Here is an 18,738-nt window from a genome sequence, read left to right as displayed (position 1 = left end):
GCTACAGAACCAGCCTAGGTGCTCCTCAGCAGATGGACGGATAAAGAAACTGTGGTCCCTATACACAGTGGAATATTACTCAGCCATAAAGAAGAATGAAATGATGTCATTTGAAGGTCAATGGATGGAGCTGGAGAGGACTGTGCTGCTTAAGTAAGCCAATTCCAAAAAACAAAGGCTGAGTGTCCTCTCTGACATGCAGATGCTGACTCACAATAGGGGAGAAGAGAATAGAATTTAATTGGATGAGACAAAGGGAAGGGAGGGGAGGGACTGGGGGATGCAGGAAAATAAATGGATGTCACTTTCCCATGTTCACATAAGAACACAACCAGGGACACCCCACAGTAGGGCCAGTCACAGGAATGAAAATCATACCCTGTGTAGGTGACATGGCAGGATGCATGCTGCTGTCATGGGGAGCTAAGAAGAACCAATTCAGAGACAAACCTGTGTTCCCACCTTTGCCAAGGGACAAGGTGCAATGTCATTCAGTGTCCTCATTGAAGATGAAACGGGCTCTGCTGGCCTCTGGATGCCAGTGTGAGGAAACTGACACTCAGGTCACCAGAGGGGCCCCACCTCCTCAGGCCTTTGATCCCCACGGGAATGTCGAGCCTCAGAGGCCTGTGGAGACCCTGCCCATCAGGGACATGGCAGCTGCAGCCTTCAGTCCCCTTGCTGTCTCCTCCCAGGGGCAACATGCACTCCCTTCGTCCCATCCTGACTTGTGACATCATGGGAGGGGCCAGACCCAGGCAGCAGGGACAGCTGGCAGCACCTACCTGATAACACAGTGGCCTCGATTGGAGGCAAAAATCATGATGGGGGCAATGGAAGATTCCAGAGCTCAGTGCAGGGAGTTGAAGCCCTCGATGTCCAGCATGTGCACCTCGTCCACAAACAGCATGCTGGGGACCCTCTCAGCCAAGCCCTGGTCGATGTACTTGTTCACCACCTTGTTGACCTTGCCTTGGACAGGGTCCCAGCCAGTGGGGGAAATGTCACCTGCTCTCTTCTCCACAACTAAATTCAATCAAGACCCAACCCTGCAGCCTGGTTCTCCTACTGGCTCTCTGACCCAAGGCTGGGTACTGGACCCATTCCAGGTTTGGTGTCATCATTTGTAAACAAGAATCATGCCAGTTGTGGTGGCACACGCCTATAACCCCAGCAGCCTGGGAGGTTGAGGCAGGAGAATCACAAATTGGAGGCCAGCCTCCACAACGTGGTAAGGCCCTGAGCAACTCAGTTGAGACCCTGTCTCTGAATAAAATACAGAATAGGGCTGGGGATGGGACTCAGGGTCAAGAGCCCATGAGTTGAATCCCTGAACCCTCATCTAAAAAAAAAAAATAAAACAGGCATCATCGCCCCCAAATGCCACAAAACGCCTTTTGTGGAGCTGTGTGGGGCACAATGACCAGGAGCTGCCCCATCAAGCCCTGACCCTGATGCCAAGACACCTCATTTGGGAGCTCCAGGGAGATGTGTTTTCAAATGTGAATTCTCCTCTGCTGCACTCAGTCAAGGAGCTCTTTTGGGGGCCGTGCATGACAATGCTTAGGTTAATGAGCTTTCCATCAAGTGCAGTTAGAATCCTCTCCCCAGGAAACCTGAGCAAGGAGGGTCAGAGCAGGCCCATCCTTGGCCCCAGAAACATCAGCCCTTACAGAACAGCAGACCCACCTCAGGTCTCAGCCCTCACCTTCCAAACCAGCGCCCCCTGTCATCAGGATGGAGCTGTTCCCAAAGAACCGGTTTCTGAGGCCTGTCCTCGCCCAGAGCCATGATGCATGGCTCTCAAAACCGAATTCAGAGACAGATCTGCTCTTGGCCACTCATGGAGGAGCTTAGGCTGCTGCAATGCCTCAAGGCAACAGCGGATTCATGTTGAACTTACATTTTCAGGGAGTAAAGTGGTAATGGTCCAGAGAAGGACACAAAATTAGGGAAGAGCCAGGCGCGATGGCACATGCCTGTCATTCCAGCAGCCAGAGAGGCTGAGGCAGGAGGATCACAAGTTGGAGGCGAGCCTCAGCAACCTAGCAAGGGCCCAAGCAACTCAGCCAGGCCCTGTCTCTAAATAAAAAATAAAAGTGCTGGGATGGGGCTCAGTGGTCGAGGGCCCCCGAGTTCAATCACTGGCATCAAAAAATAAATAAATAAATAAGTCCATAAAGGAGCAAGGGAGACCCACTCCCTGGTGTCAAATTCGGCACCTTTCTGGGACCTCTGTGGGGCCAGAGCACACAGTGTGGCCATGGCTTCTAAAGGGAGTGAAGACCCAGAGCCACGCAGTGGGAGGCGCTCAGAGCCAGGAGCTTGTCAGAGAAGGGCTTCAACTTGGCTCCAGGCTTTGGCTTTGCCATGTGTCCTACCTGTGATCTCTGTCTCCTTTGGCTTCATCAATTGGCCCATCATGGACAGGACATCTTGTCCCCCTGTACCTGAGAGGACTTTCTAAGGCAGCTACCAAAGCTCATCCTCCTTCCTCCTGTGGGTCCCTGATGTCACTCAACTTGGAGGCCTGAGGTGGACAGGCCCAGCACACTCCCCTGGAAGGGATGAGGGGCTTCTGAACTCAGAGGGATCCCCTTGAGGTTTCCCCTGACCTGCAAGAATCAAGCAGAGTCGTGCGCGGTGGAACATGTCTTTAAAAATCCTGGCAATTTGGGAGGCTGAGATAGGAGGACCGCAATTTGGAGGCCAGCCTAAGAAACTTAGTGAGGTCCTGAGCAACTCAGCAAGACCCTGTCTCTAAATAAAATATAAAAAGGGCTGCGGATGGGGCTCCATGTGTAAGCACCCTGGGGTTTAAGCTTCAGTACAAAACAAAACAAAAAAAAAACCTCCGGCCAAGAAGGAAGAAACTCCAATCTCAAGAGTCTCTGGCCTCTCCTGGGAAAAGCTCCAAGGGACTAAAAGAAAAACCAGATTCCCAGCAGAAAGCCCGTTCCTGGTGGGGAGGAGGAGGCCCCTTCAGGATGAAGAGCAAACCTGACTCTCTGTCCAGTGGGGCCCAGAGCAGCGCCAGCTGGGAGCTGGAGGATTTGGAGCTCTTGCTCTATAGAGGCCAGAGCCTCCGTAAGGCTGTCTGAAGCCCTGTGAAGGCTCCCGCCAGGAACCCCCAGCCCGGGGTGGAGAGCAGCCCCCAACAGGCTGGCAGGCGGCCAGGGGCAGACAACACCTAGAGATCAGCGGTGACAGCATCTGGACATTGGGACAAAGGGGCCAAAGCTCATGTCGTGCTCATTGCTGAGCCTCTCAGAGGGCTTTCAGGAGGACAGCACGGCCCTGACAACTGGTTCCCAGGGCCTTGGGCATGCGCTGGCCCAGCAGAGCCTGTCCCTGGGGCCTGGTGTTGGCCACATCCAGGTCATGCAATATCCCATTCTGGATGACCTCCTTCTTCTTGTGCATGTCGCCCTTGGGCAGGGCATGTCCTCATCGGCCTCCAGGGCGAACTCCGTGGCCTCTGCCTTTGCCAGCAGAGCCATGGGGCACCGGGACCACACAGAGCTCAGTGACAGCCAGGTCTCCGCTGCCCACCGAGGGCCCCCAACAGAAACCTCTGCCTATGCCCCACAGCCGGGGGCCCCGCTTTGGCTCCCAGACCCGCCCGGGCCACACCTGAGACTTTCTGGAAGATTCTCTCCCCTTTCATTTCACTCCTGATAAAGGAGCATCCAGGGGACTCACTGGAGCAGGGGTCCCGGGCTTTTCTAGGTGGTGATTTATGGGTGACACGAGGCCTTAGGCTCATTCATGCACCAGAGAGGTGCAGCCACCATGGGACGCAGCAGCAGATAGAGGACGAGCCACCTGGTGCAGTCCCCAGGTTTAGGACTCAGGGAGGGACACCAGGGAGATAAAGGAAAATGGAAGATGCTGCCTGGTGCAGCGGGAAGGGACAAAGGCTGTCTGGTCCCTGTCCCCAACAGGGTTTGTGTCTTGCACACTCTGCCTGCTTAAGTCATGAGGAGAGGAAGACAGAGAAATCCAAGGTGACTTAGGTAAAGGGACAGCTTCTGACCTTCCCCCACCCACCACCAATGAGCAAAGTGACACCCTAGTTACCCAGTTGTCCCCCTGGCAGACCCTCATGTGTAACACTGTCCCCGGGGAGCATACCTTCACAGCCCAGATGTTGGCCTCCATGTAGATGACGTCACTGGCCTCCACTCGCTCCTTCTGCAGACTTTAAAAAATGCTGGAGTTCAGCTAAAACCAAACCAAACCAAACCAGACAAAGGGGGACTCAGACCACCCTGATGCATGTTCCAGTTCCTCCTGACCCCGAGGGAAGGCACCTTTCTGGAAGAGACCTGAGAGGCCAGGCACAGCAGTGCACACCTGTCATCCCAGGGACTCGGAGGCTGAGGCAGGAGGATCGCCAAGTTGGAGGCCAGCCTCAGCAACTTAGCAATGGGAGACTCTCTCTCAAAACAATACAAATCAAAATAAAAAGGGCAGGCTTCTGGCTCCCTGCTTAAGCACTACGGGTTCAGTTCACAGGACTAAACATTCATGGGAACGAGGTCCCTTGGAAGGTCATGACAATATTCTAGAATTAAGATGGAGAGTGTAAACAATGTCATGCATCAAAATCCTGTGTGCTACACAAACTTAAAATGGGTGGATCATGTTCACAACTGCACCCCAAGAGAGCTGCCAGAAGCTCAACAGGACCTGGCCTCTTTGGCCTCGTTGGGGCACTGTGCAAACAGGAGCAGGATTGGGGAGTCCCTAGGCAAAAAATTCATAAGCCTCCTTCAAACTCAGACACTTCACAACTCCACACAACACACCTGAGGTCCTTCTGTCCCAGTATCTCATCCATGTGGAAAAACTGCCCAGAAGGACATGAGTTTTGGGGGGGCTGGGGGTACCAGGGATTGGGCTCAGGGGCCCTCAACCACCAAGCCCCATCCCCAGCCCTGTTTGGCATTTTATTTAGAGTCAGGGTCTCCCTGAGTTGCTTAGGGCCTTGCTTTGGCTGAGGCTGGCTTTCAACTTGCGATCCTCCTGCCTCAGCCTCCCAAGCTGCTAGGATCAGAGGTGGGTAGCACCTTTGTTTTGGAAGACAATTTTCCTGTTCTCTGTTAGGCTCATTTCTTTGAGAAGCTGGTCGAAGCAGAGTGATGGATGGCTCAAATTTCCACTGTGTTTCTGTGTCCTCTCTCCTACAGGGAAGAGGACAATTTTTCTCTTTTCACCTCAGGCACTTTTATTCGGTTGATTTTCCAGAAGAACTTTCTCAAGGTGTTATTCTTGAGAAGGGGCCACCTTCTCAGAACCTCATTAATCCAGGATGGACAGGATGTGATGAGGGATTAAAGAGATAAATACAGGTTGTGGAGCCAAGCTCCTGAGATGAAGGCCCCATTAGGAAACAGAAAAATAGCCCTTGGAAGAAGTGACATTTTCATGATCTCCATAAAGCAGTGACCGAGAAACCACCTCAGAGAATCAAAGAACCATCAAATTATAAAAGGGGGGAAGATGGAAAGATTCTATGGTGGATGGAGAGTGGTCTAGAGATGAGAAACTGAGCCCCAGAGAGCTCAGAGGACACACAGGTGTTACCCAGCACCAGAGGACTCGCAGTCACCCTGGCCCTCAGCCAGCACTGGACACAGGATGACTGTGGAGCCTCTTTCTGAGCCTGAAGACTTGATCTGGAAAACAGGGGAAATGAGATTCTTGGCACCTGCACACACGGGCACACAGCTGTGATGAGCCACAGGTAAAACACCTCCCCAAGCCCACAGCAGGGGACCTGGCCATGCAGCAGGGGAGGTACAGAGCTAGTGTGAGTCAGTCATAACACAGTGGATGAGTAAAAACATTATGAAAAAGAAAGAAAAAAGAAAACAAAATTATGTCCACTTCGACTTTTTGGGGAGGTGAGGGGGCAGTTTGGGGATTTGAACCCAGGGGTGACTTATACCTGAGCCACATACCCAGCCCATTTTGTATTTTATTTAGAGACAGGCTCTCACTGAGTTGCTCAGGGCCTTGACTAAGTTGATGAGGCTGATCTCCACCTTGTGATCCTCCTGCCTCAGCCTCCTGAGGGGCTGGGATGACAGGCATGCTCCACTGTACCTGGCTGGCCAATGGTTGTCATTTGGGGGATGAGATGGCATTAACAATTTCTTGACTTAACCACACAACTCACAGAAGCAATGAAAAAAGAAAGACCTACCTTATGAAGGGACCTATGTCCTAGTCCTTATGAGGTGTCCCTTTATACTACACGGTGTTATCCTGAGTGTCCCATATGGCATCAACAGTGCAGAGGCCAAGGAAAGGGGGACACAGAGGTCACACCACCTGCCCGTGCCACAGTGCTGAGGACAGGGCTCAGGACAGACTCCCCTTGAGCTGTGTGGTGCCCTTGGCTGTCTTGAGCCCTATGATCACGTGGCTGATGGTCTTGCCATGGGGTTCTCAGTCTCACATGACGTCAGCTCCATCACCTTCCCCTCATAGACCTCCTTGGCCTCCTTTATCCACAGCCCTGGAAGGGATGGCCGATGGGTAAATTTAAGTTCTTAAAATATTAATATCCAGGTATTTGAAAGGTAGTAATATCTTACTTGTCACATATTTTTCTTGGTTCCTTTTTGTACCAGGAATGGAATTCAGGGGCCCTGAACCCTGGAGCACCATCCCCAGCCCCTTTTATATTTTATTTAGAGACAAGGTCTCACTGAGTTGCTCAGGGTCTGGCTAAGTTTCTGAGGCTGGCCTCCAACTTGCTATCCTGCTGCCTCAGCCTTCTGAGCTGTTGGAATATGGTTCATATGTTTAACTTATGAGTTGAATAAAATCACTGGCACATGTTTAAATAAGGAAAAGTAATCCAGGCACCGTAGCACACATCTGTAGCCATAGTTACTCAGCATACTGAGGCAAGAGGATGGTTTGAACCCAGGAGTTCCAGGATTGCCTGGGAAACATAGTGAGATCCTGAAAAATAGGACATGAAAAGGGAAAATAAAAGAAGATATGAAGAAAAAAAAACAATAGAGAGAAAATTTTTAAACGTAAAACCCAGTTGTATACATGTATAATCCCAGCATCTCAGGAGGCTGAGGCAGGAGGATCGAGAGTTGGAGGCCAGCTTCAGAAACTTGGCGAGACATTGTCTCTAAATAAAATATTAAAAGGGCTGGGGAAAGGGCTCAGGGGTGAAGTGCCCCTGGGTTCAATTCCTGGTACCAAAAAATAAAAATAAAAAGCCTAAGTTCAATGTGACACAAAGCTTAGCTTCTAGACACAAGTTGAGAATTAGAACTCTTCAGTTCAGCATTAGTGTCACACAGGGGCTAGGGGTGGCTCAGCAGCCATGGTCTCAAAAGGAGAGAGAGAGAGAGAGAGAGAGAGAGAGAGAGAGAGAGAGAGAGAGAGCCTGCCCCATAGTTGAGTGCTTACAGGGACCTGCTGGGGAAGATCAAAGGCAGAGCCAGTCCCACAAAGAGGAACCGCAGGAAGATAGAGTGCCAGCCACGGGGGTACCAGGTGGCTGTGGGGGATGAAACAGGGTCCCATGATGTCTCCCCACTTCCAAATGCTGCACCCTCCTACTGCGTTTTCTTTCCTTCAGCATTAAATCAAAAGTTCCCCAAGTAGACTGCTTAGTCTTTTTATTTATTTATTATTTGTTTGGGTACCAGGGATGGAATCCAGGGGCCTTCGACCATTGAGCCCTGTCCCCAGCCCTTTTTATATTTTATTTAGAGGCAGAGTCTTGCTGAGTTGCTCAGGGCCTCAGTAAGTTGCTGAGGCTGGCCTCCAAATTGTGTTCCTTTTACCTCATCCTCCTAAGCTGCTTGGATGGCTAGCTACTCTTGCCTGTCTTGTCAACAGCACCAAAAGAACATGAGCATTTTTAAGATGAAAGGATTCAAAGCACCGGAGAAGCAACAGCCATCTTTCACACTGATGTGATACTCACCAATAGCCCTGCGGAAGTTCTCCATCAGCACCTCTGTCTTCTTGATCTCCATGAAGTAAACTTTGCTCCCCACCAAGGAGCAGAAAGGCACCTTACTCCCCAGCTCCTGTGCAATCGCCAGAGAAAGGGCTGTCTACAGAGGCAAGAAAGGAAAGGTTTTCATTTTACAGTCTTGAAAACATAATTTAAACCCATCTATAAAAATATTTATTCAAGAGGCTGAACATGGTGTTGCACACTTGTGATTCCTGAGACTCAGGAGGCTGAGGCAGAAGGATGGCAAGGTGGAGGCCAGCCTCAGCCACTTATCAATACCCAGGGCAACTCAGTGATACCCTGTCTCTAAATAAAATATATAAGTTTGGGGAATGGGGCTCAGGTGTTAAGTGCCCCTTGGTTCAATCCCTGGGACCAAAATAAATAAATAAATAAATAAACAACACTAACAAATCAGGAAGGATTTATTACATGACCTTTATTTTATGTTAAAAGGCCAGAAAATAATGGATAATACATGAGGCCAAATCTGTAAGTGGTGGCTTGGTCTGCACAAGCTCCCCCTGACAGTGCCCTGTGGTCAATTATAAATTGATGCTCAGTGACATAACTTTGGTTGGCAGATGCTAAAGAGAACCTGGTGAAACAGACATGTCATCAAATACCAAGTTTTAGAAAGCATATGCTCTCAAGTGGGTCCAGGACTGGGAAATGCCATGGCCTCTGAGTGCCATTTCATTCTCCCTCATCTCTGAAATAAGAATGAGGTCAGACCCTAGGTGTGTAGGCCAAGCAGAGCCTCCTGAGATGCTGAGGGCCTCACTAAGTTGCTGAGGCTGGCCTCCAACATTAGATCCTCCTGCCTCAGCCTCCCAAGCTGCTGGAACAAGGCCAACTGAAGCTACTGCTTCAAAGATGGACCAGGGAAGGCTCCTCTTTTCAATGCCCGTTTGGTTTCAGCTCTGAGCAGCCGACATGGGGGATGATCAGCGAATGCTGTCAGGAAAAATCCACTAGCCCATGGGGCAGAGGTTGGTTCTAGTTCTGATCTTCTCCCTGTTTTCTAGGGTGGTCTTGAGCACACAATAGTGCTAATGCTGGACAGCCTCATCTGGCGAACTAAAATACTGTTTAGATTACAAGAAGCCAACAAGCTGCCCACAGGATGGTTTGATTGGGACCACGTAGTTTTATATGTGCCTTTAAACTTGGCTTTTGGGGGGGGGGGATTGAACGCAGGGGCCGTCAACCCCTGAGCCCCATCCCCAGCCCTATTGTGTATTTTATTTAGAGACAGGGTCTCCCTGAGTTTCTGAGGGCCTCGCTTCTGCTGAGGCTGGCCTCAAACTCGCTATCCTCCTGCCTCAGCAACCCAAGCCAGCCACTGGGATTAAAGGCATGTTCCACCGTGCATAGCTCTTGCCATTTTTTGAACCCTAGGAACTTTCCTGTTAAAATCCAACTATTTGGTTTCTGTTGAGAAACCAGGTCTGGACACAGTGGCCCTCTTTTAGTGAAAGGGCACCACATCCTTGGGCTTGAGCAAGTCACTTTGCTTACCTCGCTGCCCGAATGCTTAGGCACCTGAGTTGGCAAGCCCAAAGCATGTGTTCTAATAGCAAAGGGAAAATGAACACAGAGGGATGCGATTCCAACACCATGAGGCCCAGGGGAGGCCACAGGTGGCAGTGCTCATCTGTTTTATTTTGATGTTCCTGGGAATGGAACCCAGAGCCTTGTATGTGCCAGGCAGCTGTTCCACCACTGAGCCTCAGGCCCAGCTTTCCTTATTTAGAGACAGGGTCTCACTGAGCTGCTGAGACTGGCATCCACGTTGAGATCATCCTGCCTCAGCCTCCCATGTTGCTGGGTTTACAGTTGTGAGCCACTGTGCCTGACTGTTCCCTGTTCTTTCACAGCCCCCAACTCCCCATTCTCAGTTTCCAGTGTCAAAGACAGTGCCCACTAGCCACTGAACAGCATCCCTGCCTCCTTCCACCTAATACTGAAGGGGTGACCATTACCCTTCCATTCAAATAGAAACAATACTTGGTTAAGAATGGCTCCTTTTCTGTCCAGCTTTCTCCAATTAAAAGCTCATGGAAGGGGCTGGGCTGGGGCTGGGGCTCAGTGGTGGAGCACCCGCCTAGCATGTGCAGGGCCCTGGGTTTCTTCCTCCATGTGACATAATAATAAATAAATAAAACAAAGGTATTCTGTCCAACTACAACTAAAAAACTATATTATAAAAAAGAAACTCATGGAAGAAAGGCACATATACCTACCCTTTCCTATGGAGCTCTTTATATCTCACTGATCTTTCCATAGCCTGTCATCTTGAAAGTCTAACTTGTATTTTTTTAATATTTTAATATTATCAGGCCTCCCAGCTGATCAATCACTACCCACCAAGACACATCCCAGACCTTTATGTTGTTTATTTTTGAACAGGGTTGCATTATTCATATTTATTTTTAAATTTTTTTTTCTTCGAAACAAGTTTAATTTTGTTCCAGCCCTAAATTGGGGGAAGAACTTAAATCTTAAAAAATTCTCAAAAATCAAGCCATTATAAAGTTAAGCACCCCTCCCCTTAGCAATAAATATTGAACTGATATAGGTGACGGAATTAATATAACTGATTTAGGTGTAGATGGACACAACACAATGCTTTTATCTTTATGTGGTGCTGAGGATCAAACCCGGGTCCTGTCCATGCTCTGCGAGCCCTCTACCACTGAGCCACAATCCCAGCCTGCTAACTTGTATTTTATGGATTAAGAAACTGAGAGCTGGGTGTGGGGGTGCACTCCTGTCATCCCAGCAGCTTGGGAGGCTGAGGTGGGAGGATGGCTAGTTGGAGGCCAGGCTCAGCAACCTAGCAAGGCCCTGAGTAACTCAGCAAGACCCTGTCTCTAAAATAAATACAAAAATGGCTGGAGATGGGGCTCAGGGGTTAAGCACCTGAGTTTGATCCCTGGAAGCCCCCCCCCCCCAAAATAGGAGAGTCTTTTCTCTGTTTTTTGGGTACAGCCTTGCAGTGCAGGTTGTTTGGCAGCATCGCTGGCCACTAACACTGGAGTCCCCCCAGCACAGGTTGAAAATCACTTCAGAGCTAATCTCACCTAGCTGGACTTCCAGAAAGAGCACACAGAGAACAGGAACAGGCCACAGCTCAGGGGTTCAGAGCTGGCGACTGTCCACACCAACGACACCAAACAGTGAGTCTCAGAAAGCCCTGTGGACATTAAGAAAGGGAAATCAGGGGAAGGCGCCCTATCCAAAAGTACCTCCAAAACATCCAGAAAAGAAGGTTCCAACCCTGAAAATCAGACTTCTTAAGAGCAACACTGGAAGACAAAAAGTACCAAATAACACTAAGTAAAACAGCACTGAAGGAAACAGCTATCATGCTGGTGCTGTGGTGCAGGCCTGTCATCCCAGCAGCTCAGGAGGCTGAGGCAGGAGGATCAAGAGTTGGAGGCCAGCCTCAGCAAAAGCGAAGCCCTAAGCAACTAAGTGAGACCCTGTCTCTAAATAAAATGTAAAAAGGACTGAGGATGGGGCTCAGGAGTCGAGAGCTCCTGGGTTCAATTCTTGGGGTTCAATTCTTGGTAACGCCCCCCCAAAAAATGGAAGACGACTTGGACAAGCTAATGTTCCTGTAAGTGCACACTGTATGGCATTCCAGCCTCAAAAATTTTCCCCCAGATACAGGACTTCTTCATCCACCATCAGACACCACAAAACACACCCTGGCAACTCCATATGTACAACTTCAAAATTAGAATTCAAGCTTTTTTCACAGATGATTGTGTTTCTGCTTCTGAAAGGTCAAGTGGCCTGCCCCAGGCCTCCCAGCTGATCAATCAATACCCACCAAGATGTAGCCCAGACCTTTATGTTGTTTATTTTTGAACAGGGTCACATTAAGTCACTTAGAGCCTGGTGAAACTGCTGAGGCTGGCCTCCAACATGTGATCCTCCTGTCTTAGCCTCCAGAGTCACTGAGATGACAGGCAGGGGCCACCACCCCTTCTAAGAGCCCACTTCTTTACATACAAGAGTGCAGGCTCCTACTCTCCTGTGCCAAGAGGCCCTTCCAGAGAACAAGCCATGCCCAGACCAGGAGCTCTGGGAAGCCTGAGGATCTGGCCAATCCCCTTGCAGATCCCAACAAGCTCCACCATGTGTCCTCTTTTGTCCCCTGGAAAGCCCAAATCGGGGGGAATTATCAAACCCTCTGCCCAATTCCAGCATTTATAATCAGTCAGCAGTTTGAAGCTCAGACTCAACTGAGCCATTTTGTGCCATCAGGAGACTTCCTGTTTCTCTGCCCAGAAAACACTAGAAGCCCCTTGAAGATCAAAATTGTGTTTCTGTTATTTGTCAATCATGCACGTAGCCAAAATAGTGGTGGGCAAATTTCGCATTCAAAAAAATACTGGCTGACTCATTTTCCCCCTCCAAAAATGTGCCACAGAAGATTTTTAAATATTTTTTTAATTGTGCATGGACATAATATCTTTGTTTCTTTTTTTAATATTTATTTTTTAGTTGCAGTTGGACACAATACTTTTATTTCACTTATTTATTTTTATGTGGTGCTGAGGATCGAACCCAGGGTCCTGCACATGCGAGGCGAGCACTCTACCACTGAGCCACAGCCACAGCCCGTCACAATTTTTTACGAGGCCCTGGACCAACAGAAATGGATTTTCAGTTGGGCGCGGTGGTGCATGCCTATAATCCTACCACTCAGGAGGCTGAGGCAGGAGGATCACGAGTTGGAGGCCAGCCTCAGCAACATAGCAATACCCCCAGCAACTTTAGCAAGACCCTGGCTCTAAATAAAATACAATCATGGGAAGTGACTCAGTGTTGATTGCCCCCAAGTTCAATAACTGGTTAAAAAAAAAAAAGAAGAAGAGAAAAGAAAAGGAAAAGAGATACATTTCCCAAGCAAAGGAGACTTGAAAGAGTTCAAGGACCATCCCAGAGACCAGACCCCTCTTAGGACTTTCCCCTCCCTCTGACCAGGATGATTTTCATTCTAGAAGTATGAGTTGAGATCAGATTCCTTTCTTAAACACACATGTGACCCACGTCGCTAAACAAAGACTAGTTAAGATGCATATTCCAACTGGCTTCAACGTGAGAATCGTCCTCTTGGGCAGCAGAAATCAATGAGAACACAAGCACCTTTCCAGTTCCCAGGGGTCCGGCCCACAGCAAGGCTCTTCCTGCCATTTTCCTGCTTTCAATTAATTCTTCTATGATGTCACATGCCTGCAGCACAGAGGGGAGAAATGGTCACTATTACTGTGTTTCAGTGGGGAAAAAATGCAGTCCCTGGTCCAAACAATTCACAGACTCGTCCAACCAACCCTGAGAGCCAGCACCCTCCAGGCACAGCTCTGGGTGCCCAGACAGTGGAGGTGAGAGAGGAAAGTCTGCTGGGCACAGTGGCCCACACCTGTGATCCCAGGGACTCGGGAGGCTGAGGTAGGAGGATCTCAGTTCAAAACCAGCCTCAGACAAAGTGAGGCCCTGAGCAACTCAGAGAGACCCTGTCTCTAAATAAAATTCAAAATAGGTCTGGGGAGGGGCTCAGGGGTTTAGGGCTCGCCCCGCCCTCCAAAAAAGACATAGACAAGAAACCAGAGGCTTTTCTTTGGCCCTTTCTGTTACTAGGAGGTTCCAAGGCCACAGTCACAAGCTCATATAAATTGCAGGTTTCTGTAGCTGCTCAGCCTCCAGGGAGACCATGGGCCATGACTCTAGGGTACAGCAGCTTAGAGGTGGTGGAGCGCAAACCTCCAGCTGTCATTACTAAACTCGGTGGCCTATAGATAGGCCATTTTTTTCTGCAAATAATAATAATAATAATAATAATAATAATAATAATAATAATAATAATAAAAAATACCATAACTGAAGGGACTTGGTACAGTTGCCACTTAACAAAAGTAGAACTTACTGGTAAAAGGATGGTTAGGGTTAGGGCACGATGGTGCAGGCCTGTCATCCCAGGGCACCTGGAGGCTGAGGCAGGAGGACTGTAAGGTGGAGGCCAGCGTCAGCAGCTCAGCCAGATCCTGTCTCGGAATAAACACAAAAGGGGCCACAGTGTGGTTCTGTGGGCAGCGCCCCCGGGGTCAACGCCGGGCACCAAAGTGACACTGAGTCGGGGCGAATGCCGGGAAGGTCCCCACGCCCCCCAGCCCCGCCCGCCATCCCTCTCATGCATTCTCCTGGCCCAGGAGCCCTGAGGCCGCCTGCTTGACCAGGGCACTCTCGTTGAGGCCCAGCCCCTTCCCGTGGCTGTGCGAGGCGATGCGCGGCATCTTCGTGGTGCTCTCCACCTCCTCGATCTTCAAAGTGCCAGCCAGAGCCCAACCAGTGCAGGAGCCACTACCCTGCACCCGCCCAGGGGTTACCAAGGGCCATTACAAGGGCAGCTGGCAAGAGCCCGCCTCTGTCGGTGCCCCATTGGAGGATATTGGAACACCGCCACTCTCCATTGGCTCAGGCATGTGCTCATCGCAGCTGCCGGTAGAGCTCCGCCCACACACTTCCCGCTGTGTCTCTGGGTTGACTTCCCTGGCAACAGGTTCTTCCAGCTAGCTCTGAGGGTGTGATTGCAGGAGGGAGCCAAGAGTTTTGCTGCCTGGCTGATGAGCTGAGCCCAGGGGGTGGGTGGCCCCGAGGAGCGTTATTCTGGGTGTTTATTTGGTACCAAGGATTAAAACCAGGGGCTCTAAATCACTGAGCCCCAGCTCCAGCCCATTTTGTATTTTATTTAGAGACAGGGTCTCATTAAGAATCTTAGAGACTTGCTAAGTTGCTGAGGCTGGCCTCCAACTAGCGATCCTCCTGCCTGAGCCTCCAAAGCCGCTGGTATTAGAGGTGTGCGCCACCATGCCTGGCACCTACTCAGAATCTTAATAAAAGAGTGAGAATTTATCAGAAGCAAATGGCATTGCACCATTTTGCAGATGAATAAAATGCATCCAGAGAAATACAGAACTTCCAAGGATAAGTGAGTTCACAGGAGGGTGAAGACACGCCTGAGATCCAGCCCAGCTGTGGGGGCTTCTGACTCCCATGTGACTTCTTTATCCTCTCTAGTCTGACTTTAAAATCTAATTATTTTATTCTAATCATTGACATCATTATTGAGTCAATGTTTGCCTCTATCCCTATACTGCTTTACATTATGAAGGTGGAGAACACATATTTACCATTTTAATTTTAATTTTGGAACGTGGTACACAGTCTACAAACAAGCTTCTAGATAAGACTTCTGATGAATTCAAAGAAAGTTCTAGAAGATATCCCCCTGCACACGCACACACACGGTTGAATCCATGCTCTTTAGTTTTATACTATGGATTGAACCCAGAGGCACTTCACCACTGAGCCCCATCCCCACTCTTTTTTTATGTTTTATTTACAGTCAAGGTCTCACTGAGTTTCTTAGGGACTCACTAAGTTGCTGAGGCTAGCCTCCAGCTTACAATCCTCCTGCCTCAGCCTCCCAAGTCACTGGGATGACAGGAATATGCCATTGTGCCTGGCTTCAATTATATTTTGTATCCACTAATAGGTACTAAAATGCCAGATCAATGCAATGAAACATACACCAATAATCCTATGGAGAACTACCTTCCAGAACCGTGCACTGGACAAACCATCTATCCCGTCTCTCAGCTTCTCACTCCCATCAAGTTTCACCTTAAGTCCTTCCACCTCTCTTCTCTCCAGCCCAAGACTGAGGCCCTCAGTCACTTGGTTCCCAACTCTTTTGCTCCCTGCCTGCCTTGACCTCTGTCCCATCTTATCTTTGAACCCCCAAGCCTGGGATCAAGCCTGCCTTTCCTTCTGTACTGCTGCTCAGGAGGAGAAAGTCACCCAGGGTTCCCCAGGAGCCCTTGTGTCATCATAGCCTCCAACCTCAGCTGAACACTCACAGCTGTGCAAGTGATGATCTAATATTGTATTAGTTAGAATGTTAGTATAACTGCATTAATGGAGAGATTCAAAACAATGGTGGGTAAAGCAAAATAGAAGTTATTTTTCTCAGTTGGGCATATTGCCGCATGCTTGTAATCACAGGGCTCAGGAGGCTGAGGCAGGTGATTGTCCAGTTGGAGGCCAGCCTCAGTAACATAGTGAGACCTAGTCTCAAAATAAAACATTAAAAGGGCTGGAGATGGAGGTCAGTAGTTAAGCACCCCTGGGTTCAAGCTCCAGTACAAAAAAAAAAAAAGTATGGCTATCTGCAAGGGATTTCCAAGAAAGAAAAGCAAAGCCCGGGATCCAATGGCTTGACTCGATTTTGAATTCTATGATATATTTAACGAATGAACACCAGCCAGGCAAGGTGGTGCACTCCTGTCATCCCAGCAGCTGGGGAGGCTGAGGCAAGAGGATTACAAATTAGAGGCCAGCCTCAGCAAAAGCGAGGGCCTAAGCAACTCAGTGAGGCCCTGTCTCTCAGTAAAATATAAAAAAGTGCTGGGGATGGGGCTTCGTGGATAAGTGCCCCTGGGTTCAAATCCTGGTGCCAAAACAAAGAATGAAACCAAATGCATCTCAAACTCTTATCAAATAAATAAATAAATAAAGAGGAAGAAATGTTTTCTAATATGTTCCCATGAAGCCAGCATCATCCTGGTAACAGCATCTGGTAAAGATTCTACAAGCAGAAAAAAAAAAAAAAAAAAAAAAAAAAAAAAAAACAAGGTCAATATCCCCATGAACATAGACACAAAATTTTTCACAAAAATCTGGTATTAGTAAACCAAATTCAGTGGCAGTTTTTCTCATTGATTGCGGTCCTAGGGAGGGAACCCAGGGATGCTCTACCATTGTGCTGTATCCCTTGCTCTCTTTGGTGTTTTTATTTTGAGTCACTGTCTTACTAAGGTGTGGAGGCTGGCCTCCAACTTGATTGCCATCCTCCTGCCTCAGCCCTTGAGCCACCTGGATGACAGATGATCACCACTGTGCCCTGCTTGAATGAGATTCTGCCACTGCATCAGACTTCCTGCACCTCTGATTCAGTGTGACATTAGCAGATCTGTTCAGTTCTGGGGGTGACAGGGAGCTCAGCTGGAGGCCTGAAAGTCTGCTCTGAGGTTGGTGTACAACCCACTGAGGAGCACACAGGATTAATGGCAATTGCTGGCAAGGTAGGTCCCCTCTGAGAAAAGAGAAATTTCCATTTCACTCCTGAAAGCATCTTTAAAGCCCAAATTTCAATCAAAGGGGAAAGTATAATAACTTCCTCTGGGCAAATTTATAATGAATCCAGGATTAATTGCCCTTAATAAAGTTGAATTCAGGACTGGCTGTTTGTAAAGAAGTCTGAACCACCTCAGTTTCAAAATGGCATTGAAAACACAGAAATAAGCCAGCATCCTATGACCACGAAGAACAAATTCCAAAATCATACAGTTCTGCAGGCAGTTTTCCAGCAGTCATGTCCCCAGGGATGGTGTCCAGCTTGTGGGACTGAAGGGGACATGGGGAGTGTGCTGTGGAGGAAGATGCCTATATAGGCTAGTGCTCTGTGGGTGAATCCCACTCAAGTTGGGGTCATGGTACATTTACACGTGTCCATGCATCCTCAGAGATGGGTATGGTGGCACATTCTCTCATCCCAACAGCTTGGGAGGCTGAGGCAGGAGGTTCAAAAGCTGGAGGCCAGCCCCAGTAACTTAATGAGGCCCTGAGCAACTCAGCAAGACCCAGTCTCTAAATAAAATATAAAACATGGCTGGGAATGGGGCTTAGGGGTGAAGCATCCCTGGGTTAAGTCCCCAGTACACACACAAAAAGAAAAAAAAAAAAAACAGGAAAGAAGACCAGCAGCCCTCAGAACGTGGGTGGCCTCAGGAGGGCTGACCTGTGGGCTAGCCTTTATGCTCAGTCCCGAGGCTGGCTTTGAACTCAGGCATGTGGCTGGTGTGGAGGGACATGGGGCTGATGAGGGTCTTGGGCACATCTGGGCCACAGATGGCTGTAGAGATATTCTTACTCGCCTGCTCTCTCCAAATGACAAGAAGATAGAGAAATGTTGACAGAGGGCTCCAACTCCAAGTCAATCCTTCAACAAGCTGGGAACCATAAATGGTGAGCCTTAGTTTCTAAATCTGTGAACTACAGCCAAGGACAGGAGCCACACTGCCTACTGAGAGGTCTGTGGAGAGAATTACAGACTAGAAAATATGCAAATACTCATGAAGCTTTAAAAAAACTGTTCAAAGTTGGTGACAGGTAGAGATTCAAAAATGTCTGTCAGGTATTTCTACAGATGATACTTGAGATGTGTGGGTGCTGTGAGTGAAAGAGGATAATATGTTTTTACATCTGAGTCAGAGAAGCCTGTTCAGTTTTGCTGCCCACCATAATCTGTTGAGATAGGTGCAGAGTCTCACACTCATTACTCATGAAAATAAAACAAGGTTTCTGAGCATGGAAGGGGCTTATCCAAATTCCCACAGCTCCTCTGTGATGGAAATGAGGGCACATTGCACTCTGCCATTTGGGCTCTTGTAGGATTTGGTACAAAATCCTCTCTAAAGAGTCAGATTGACAAAACTGGGTGGGGAGCAGACTGGGTGTGATGTCACATGCCAGGAGCCTTGGATTCAAGTGGATTATTGCCAGTTTCTGAGACTTGAGTGTCTCTTTTTCCCTTTCCTGTTTTCCTGAGGAGTATTTGTGTCTTCAGATCAACATTCTGTGCTCTCCTTTCTCTGATATTT

At 48.8% G+C, this 18,738-nt stretch overlaps 1 pseudogene; it reads right to left on the bottom strand.

The window, feature by feature from the left end:
• Positions 1-781: 781 nt before the first annotated feature.
• Positions 782-15,802, bottom strand: LOC139704314 (ruvB-like 1; annotated as a pseudogene).
• Between the last annotated feature and the right edge of the window lie 2,936 nt (positions 15,803-18,738).

This window comes from Marmota flaviventris, unplaced genomic scaffold (genome assembly GCF_047511675.1).
Source record: "Marmota flaviventris isolate mMarFla1 unplaced genomic scaffold, mMarFla1.hap1 Scaffold_49, whole genome shotgun sequence".
In the NCBI taxonomy this organism is placed as follows: domain Eukaryota; kingdom Metazoa; phylum Chordata; class Mammalia; order Rodentia; family Sciuridae; genus Marmota; species Marmota flaviventris.
The sequence above is the reverse complement of the archived record's forward strand: the minus strand, read 5'-3'. Positions and strand labels throughout refer to the sequence as shown.